Raw genomic sequence first — 7,301 nt, 5'->3', positions numbered from 1 at the left:
CCGGAGATTTTTTTCCCTTGTTTTGGAGCGTCTTGCTGGGTACGTATTTGGGAAGGCCCAAGCAGGACGTTTTATTTTCGGGACGCCAAGAAGTTTTGCTGTCAGTGTCAGTTTTGTGTTCAGTCGAGGATGGATTACCAACTGGTGAGTTCGTTTCATGCTTATGATAACACATATTTTCTTGAAAGCGTAACTTTCATGTAATATTAAAACAAACTTTGTATGGTTTGTCACTATAGGTGTCGGCATTATGCTTTTTTTCTTATACAATTTGAATATACATATATTTTTCTCTTTTTGACATTAAAAAAAAATTTCTTTTGAATTGTTCGACATTGTGAATGTTGACGAATTTTCTAAAACTTCTACCATATCGAGACAAAATGCACAGTAATACTCATATGTAATTTTCAAACAAACTATGTATGGTTCGTCACTACAAGTTTCGGCATTATTCCTGTTTCATATAAGATAAAATATATACATGTAATTTTCAGTTTTCGTCATTAATAAAAACGTCTTTTGAATTGTTCGACATTATAGATGTTGACGTATTTTTTCCAAAAACTTCTCGAGACAAAAATACAAAACTAGCTTTAAATACAAGTCGTATATTTCCCCCTTGTCCATGGATCGCATCACCGACCAGAGGTGACTCCCAGATCTTTTCCTCCCTCACTAATAAACACCCTTCCCGTGGTGATTGTGGAGATGCAGAGGTATTCTCGGTCTCTAGAAGCAACAATCATTACACCCTAACATTCCTTCCCCATCCCAACTGACTGTAAGGACTTGGCCGGCGCCGTTATTGATCAATAATATTAGATCTGCTAAAATTGCACTTCGAGAGTAAGCGGAAACTCCCATCCCTTATTCATTTGGATCGTAGTGCAATTCTTACCAGTTCCGATCAATCACGGAGTAGCAACCATTGACATGTACAGTCAGTCTATGCTATGCTATGCTATGCTATGCTATTTTGATGGAGACGCTTCGTCAAATAGATAAGTACAGTTATTCATCCTCATCAAAAAACTTCCAGAGAATGGCTTATGGATGATATATTTAGCAATTGTTTTCAGTTTGCATATTTTCCTGACAAATGGGAAAAAGCCGGGTTGTACCAATTTCGAAACAATATAAAAATCCTGCTGAGTTTCGGCAGAAGATCGAATGCTTTAAATCAGACACTGTAATGTTACTGAGTCGATATAATCAGAAACTACATTTCAAACGTCAATTCAACACATCACTTTCCTACGCTTTGCAAAGCACAATCTTCATCAACGAGACACTTCAAATAAAGCATAATGTCGTACTCCTGTCCTAGCTGAGGCAACGTAATTCATAGCAACGGTCTGTGCTACTCATTTCATTTCTCATCATTCTTTGGCCTTGACGACTTACAACATTCCAGTTGAAATTGCTTTGAACCTGAACCCGATCAAAGTGAGATAAAACTAGGATGTTATTTGGTATATTTAACACTATGTATGATTACACTGCGGAACACGTTTTTGTCTCAAGCACCAAAATACCGCTATTTACTTAATTCAGGGTTGCTGAATCCATTGCCGTTTTCAAAAATGTCATAACACGTCTAGTTTTTGAGATAATGGCTGTTGAAAATACAAAAATTGACTATTTTAGCCCACTTGCATGCAAGTTTGCCGGCTTGTAAGGCAATTTATCTGCCTAATTTGCCACAGAAATCAAACTTTATATGTATAACAATACTTATAAATAAAGTTTATAATACTTCCGATACGGAAAAGTTATATTTTGATGATTTAAAGAAGTATTGTATTTTCACTTATAAGAGAAACGAAGAACTTTGTATAGCGACAGCAAGCATGTTGAAAAAATCGGTTTAAACTAAATTAAATCGTACAATTTCAACCAAATTATGTTTAAGTTCAGGTCCTATTTTGCATGCTTAGTGGATTAGATCACAAAAAAGTTTGATAAATTACACTTTAAATTAAATGTAAACATCAATAAAACCAGTGTTTTATACAACTTTGGCGACCAGTAGCAAAAAAACTGTGACGTGCTGGAACATTTCTGAGAATGGCATCAGATTCAGTAGCCCCAAAATTACTAGAGACACATAATTTGATCCTTGAGACACGCGAAAATGTCATTTTTGTTACGCTGTGTTATTGATCATAAATTTATATCATGGTAGGTATTAGTTAACTGCAATGACCAATTAATATTAGCTATTCATTGACTGCAACAACTAACCGTCACCAATCAGCCAGTTTATAGAATGGGGTTAAATTGCAGGTAAAGCACGTTGACACACATCAAAAACAAAATGTTGAGTCTTGTACACGACACTCAAGGCGGCCCTCAAGACGTCTTAGGTCAAAATATGAGTATCATTTTTTCACCACAAAAATGTTTAAAAACTTTTTAGTTTCACGATATGATTGCACTATTTTTTTACAAATTCTCGAAAAACTCTTCTGTTTTTAAAATCTGTGTTGATAATTACCAATAGTTATCTAGTTTTGAAGATATTCTAATATTCCTTGGGAATCAATACTTCCCATATAAAATTTCTATGGCCGCCATTTTGTTTTTAGTCAATTTATCAATGAAAAATAAAATGTGGATGATTTAATGTTAGGTAATTAGGTACTGCATGCAAATCAGTTTAGTTTAAGTTAAGAATAAATAGCAAAACTTAAAGTGATAATCACAATTATTATTTCACTCTGCTCGGGAAGTCTAACATCTTTCCTTGGACTGCCAAGAGAGCTAAAGCCCAGCCAACTCTAAGAAACGACGAGTGCTGAAATGTTGACGCTCAAGAAGCTGTTTTGCTTTCCCTTGATGCTTGCTGTTTGCTTAGTGTTTACAAAGTAAAGATGGTACGGTATAAAGGTTCGTCTTATAAAATAACATTCGCAAAGGCACTCGAACAAACATCAGTTAGCAAACGATGTCAAGGTAAGACTACTCGAGGTTGATAACATTGAAATATTGCGTTAATGTGACGATTATGTTCATCATGAAAATAATGTTAAAATGATTTGGTAAAGTCGATTACCGTACAGTATTGAAGTAAATCAACGACAACATGAAATTGGTTCATCCACCAATAAATAACGCAAGATTTCCAAGGGAACAACTATTCCGCTCGCAACATACTAGCTACCAATGGACCAGATGATTGTTACTGGCAGCTGCCATCGGTAGTAGTACCGTATCAGTGCTGTCCCACCAAACCACTGTAAAGTTTATTCAAGTGGACATGGACGTAAAATTCCAACACTTGATTGATTGACAATGAAATGCATTCGACAGGACTGACCTCGAGTGTTCTCGCTGATGGCGGGTTCTCGGTGGATTTTTGCGTCCACGTTCCACATTTCTACTGCAGAATGTTTTCGGTGAACAAACAGGTTGAGAGTCTTATAAATTCATGAACTGATGTTCGAGTACCTATGTAAAAAACACATAGATTTGAACGGATAAGACTGTTGAGTCACTGTATACTACAGTGACAGTGAATAATAGCAAAACTAATCAATTTGTCTAGGAAAATCAAGAGATTTGAGGTTTTTGTACATTTTGATTTCCCTTTTAGTGATTGTCTTTTGACAAATACATGTGCTTTAACTACCGCCGTGAGGGGTAACATATGGTCTAAAGAGTTTCAGGGATTTCTTTCAAGATTTCTTGAAAGATACCTCTAGGTTATCTTTAGAAATTCCTTCTAGCACTATTGCGGATTTATAAATATTGCAAATATTCTTGAATTTCTTCAGGATCTTTATAGCTATTAATCCCTCTCAAAAGTTTTGTAAGAAATTTCGTCGAAAAAAATTCGAATAATTCTTTCTGGAATTCTACAAGAGATTATTGCAATTTATTCAAAGAATTATCTAAGATGTTTGTTAGGAATTGTCCAAAGATTCCTGCTCGATTTCCACTTTGTAACATAATGTCTTCATGGATTTCTCATGGCAACGCCAACATTAAAATTTTTGGACTTCAACTCAACTGTAAGGCCGTCTTCAGTGTCGTGTACTAGACTCGAATTCGACACTGAAGACGGCCTTACAGTTGAGGTCGAAATACGTGTATCTGTCAAAGGATACAAATTCTAGTGGAATTAATTGGTATACTACTAAATTCGGTTTTTCATTTAATTATAGATATTCCACTAAACCGCTCGAAGATTTATTATGAAGTATATCCATCTAAGCGCTATACCGCATAAACTATGGCGAATGTACCAAGTTTTCCTTTACCATCATTCAACCACGAGTGTCAAATTTGCTACTCCTCAACGGCACAGATAAAAAAATTAAACGCGTCAGAAATAGCATTCCGGTTTGCGTTCAGCACACCCCCAAAATTAACTCGTGTTATCATCCGCTCCAACCTGTTTGCATTACAACAGAAACCACCTTCATACTACTAGCCACACTCATTTGTGCGAAGAGTGTTTGACCAAATCACCGCATCCGCTTTTTTCAAGGGCTCTTTCTTTGCTGTAAAATTCCGAAGTGAAAGTATGTATATCTTCCACCGTAAACAATGAGTTTTCGGTTGGTTTTGATTGCGGCGATAGGGAAAACACCGCCAGCCGACCATGGATCTGAGTACTCACTAAACTTCAGCTTTCGGTAGGAGTCAGTCAACATGTTTTCAGTTGTCAACTGAGTACCTACCGAGGCTACGGTTGTCTATCACTCGATGTTAAATAGAAATCGACGAACTTGCGCAGTAGAAGATAGTAAAGAGTGCCTCTAGAACGAAGTCACATTGGGATCCAGTCTCATGAGTACTCTATGGATGAGGCACGTGGGATTAACTAAGTTACTACGGAGCTACTGTGACTAAATTTATTTGAGTTGAATGCAGTACGAAAGTGATGTTCTGGAAAGAAGGTTTCTGCGAAAGCATGTGCTATTAAGATGTATTAAGATACTACATACAGAGTAAAGGATATATGAATTGCATTCGGCACGCGGAAATAAACGTAGCACGATTTCTGAGATCATCTTAACCCTTCAATTTTGTTTCTAATATACTTCATTAGTTGATGTTAAATCAAATCATGGAACAATGGCCTTTCAAAGTTTAGCTTTATCATAATTTGTAGGTTATTACCCTCCGCCCTAAAAGGTCTTAAAAATAATCGGTCCTCAAAAACTAATGTTGAATGCTGTTTTTGAAAAATGCAATGTCTAGATGTCAAAATAATATATTAAGATATTTGGCAAAGTCAAGGCAAGATTTGAGAACTTTTCGGAATAGCTATTCATAATAATAATTTCTGGCTTCAGCTGACAACACTATTCGGTTGGTGTCTTTTTTATAAGAGCGTTATGTTAATCTCTAAATTTAAATTAAATATAAAATAACAATATCGCATGATCATCAAATTTGAAGTAAGTGTTGTATGCCATGGAGCCAGTGGTAAAAAGCATCATGCTATTCACGCAAAAATAACCTAAGTTGATCAAAAGCCACGCCCACACGCTCACAAACCAACAGCGTCCAATTTGCTCACAGATTCTTGCATCGGAGAGTATAAACAGAACAAAAAAATGGCCAACTTGGATTCAAAAAAGGCGCCCCACTTAATTTGTTTGAAAATTACACAAAACGTAACATTGCCACACTAAAATGTTGTTATCATGAACATAAAACGGGCTCACGAGTTGGTAATCCATCTTCGACTAAACACGAATATCTTTTGGCACTTGCACAACGCGAGCCGGACAAGATTGATCCGGGTTCCGTCGCTCGCTCCACAGGAGCATGCAACGGTATCAAAATACCACACTACTCTTGGGCTTTCCGAAGCGCATTATCCAGCAAATCACGAAAACCGAAACAAAACATTCAATTAGGCGGTACAACAAAAACGAAACCGCTTGCTTGCGCTTTTTGAAGCGCACTCCATCACTCTCTGCCAATCGGAATGAAACATTTAATTCAAGCCACCCATTTTCATCTAAGCATAAAACGATGACATGTATGTATTTGTTCACCGCCCGCTGTATTTCTTTTCTTACCACTTACCAGTTTCCGCTTCTTAAATAAAATGAATTTGTATCTATCCGCCATCACGCAATAAAGTTCGTTCAGTTAGTTCAGTCAGTTCGCAAGTGTTGTTTGGTGTCGAAACCGAAGGAAGATTTGTTTTCACAATTGTAGTATTTTTGAGAGAAACCTTCAGTAAAATCAGTAAATACAAATGATCATGAATTCTTTCAGTAATGCTTCCAAGGATTCTTCCTGTAATATATTCAAGAGTGTAGAACTTTCACAAGAATTACACCAAACACAGGTCTAAAAAAATTATACTGAATTGTTCCAAGAATTTCTTTAAAAACAAATGCCATAGAAAGTAGCAGGTACTCTAACAGTTCCTGCAGTAATTTCTTCAGAAGTATCTTCTGCAGTTTAAAGTAGATTTTTTTTTCTAATTTGCTCTGAGCCTTCCTTTAGAAATTCTTCCACAAATACCTTTAAGGATTCTTCTAGGAATCCTTTCAGGAATAACTCATAGAACTGCAATAATTTCCAGGGACAAAAATTTTCTTCAAACATACAAATTGAAAGAAAACAAATCTGAATGTTCTACATAACAACAACTTCAGAACTTATTTTTTTCTGAATTCCCTCTTACAATTTTTGTGAATTATCCCTGGGACTTTTCTTTTATAATTATACAATGAACATTGAGATTTTTTCACAAATTACACGAGGTATTTTCTTACGGTTTCTTGAAAAAATTTGTTCAAATATCTTTCCAATTTTTTTTTCGTTCAGAGATTTATACATAGAAGGGCTGAAACTGATTTGTCAAAGGATTCCTTCATAAATTTCCTCATAACTTCTTTCCCGATTTTCTCTTTCAATGCATCCATGCAAGTCTAATTTGCGTCAAAATCATGTTGAATTTGATTCTATTCTAGTAATCAATCAAAACCTTTTTTCAATTATGGGACAAAACTATTTAGATTTGACACTAATTCAAAACAATTCTTAAACTTAGAAATCATATACAGCAGTATTGTCAGCTACCACCAATTTAAGCGCATACCATAAGGGGAAGTTATTAAATGTCTAATTGACGTTTGCCTTACATGAATATTTGATATCTTTTATCCAGCTACAAAAAAAATATGGATAAATTGAACCGACCGACTTGAATTGGACCGTTCTAGGACATTCATCTGGAGAAATTTCAATTATCATAGTAGTCCAGAGAAATCAAAACTGACAGTATTGTTTTGCCCGACGTTTCAGATCTCTGTATTGGGTCTTTA

This window comes from Aedes aegypti, chromosome 3, assembly GCF_002204515.2.
Source record: "Aedes aegypti strain LVP_AGWG chromosome 3, AaegL5.0 Primary Assembly, whole genome shotgun sequence".
Lineage (NCBI taxonomy): Eukaryota > Metazoa > Arthropoda > Insecta > Diptera > Culicidae > Aedes > Aedes aegypti.
The sequence above is the reverse complement of the archived record's forward strand: the minus strand, read 5'-3'. Positions refer to the sequence as shown.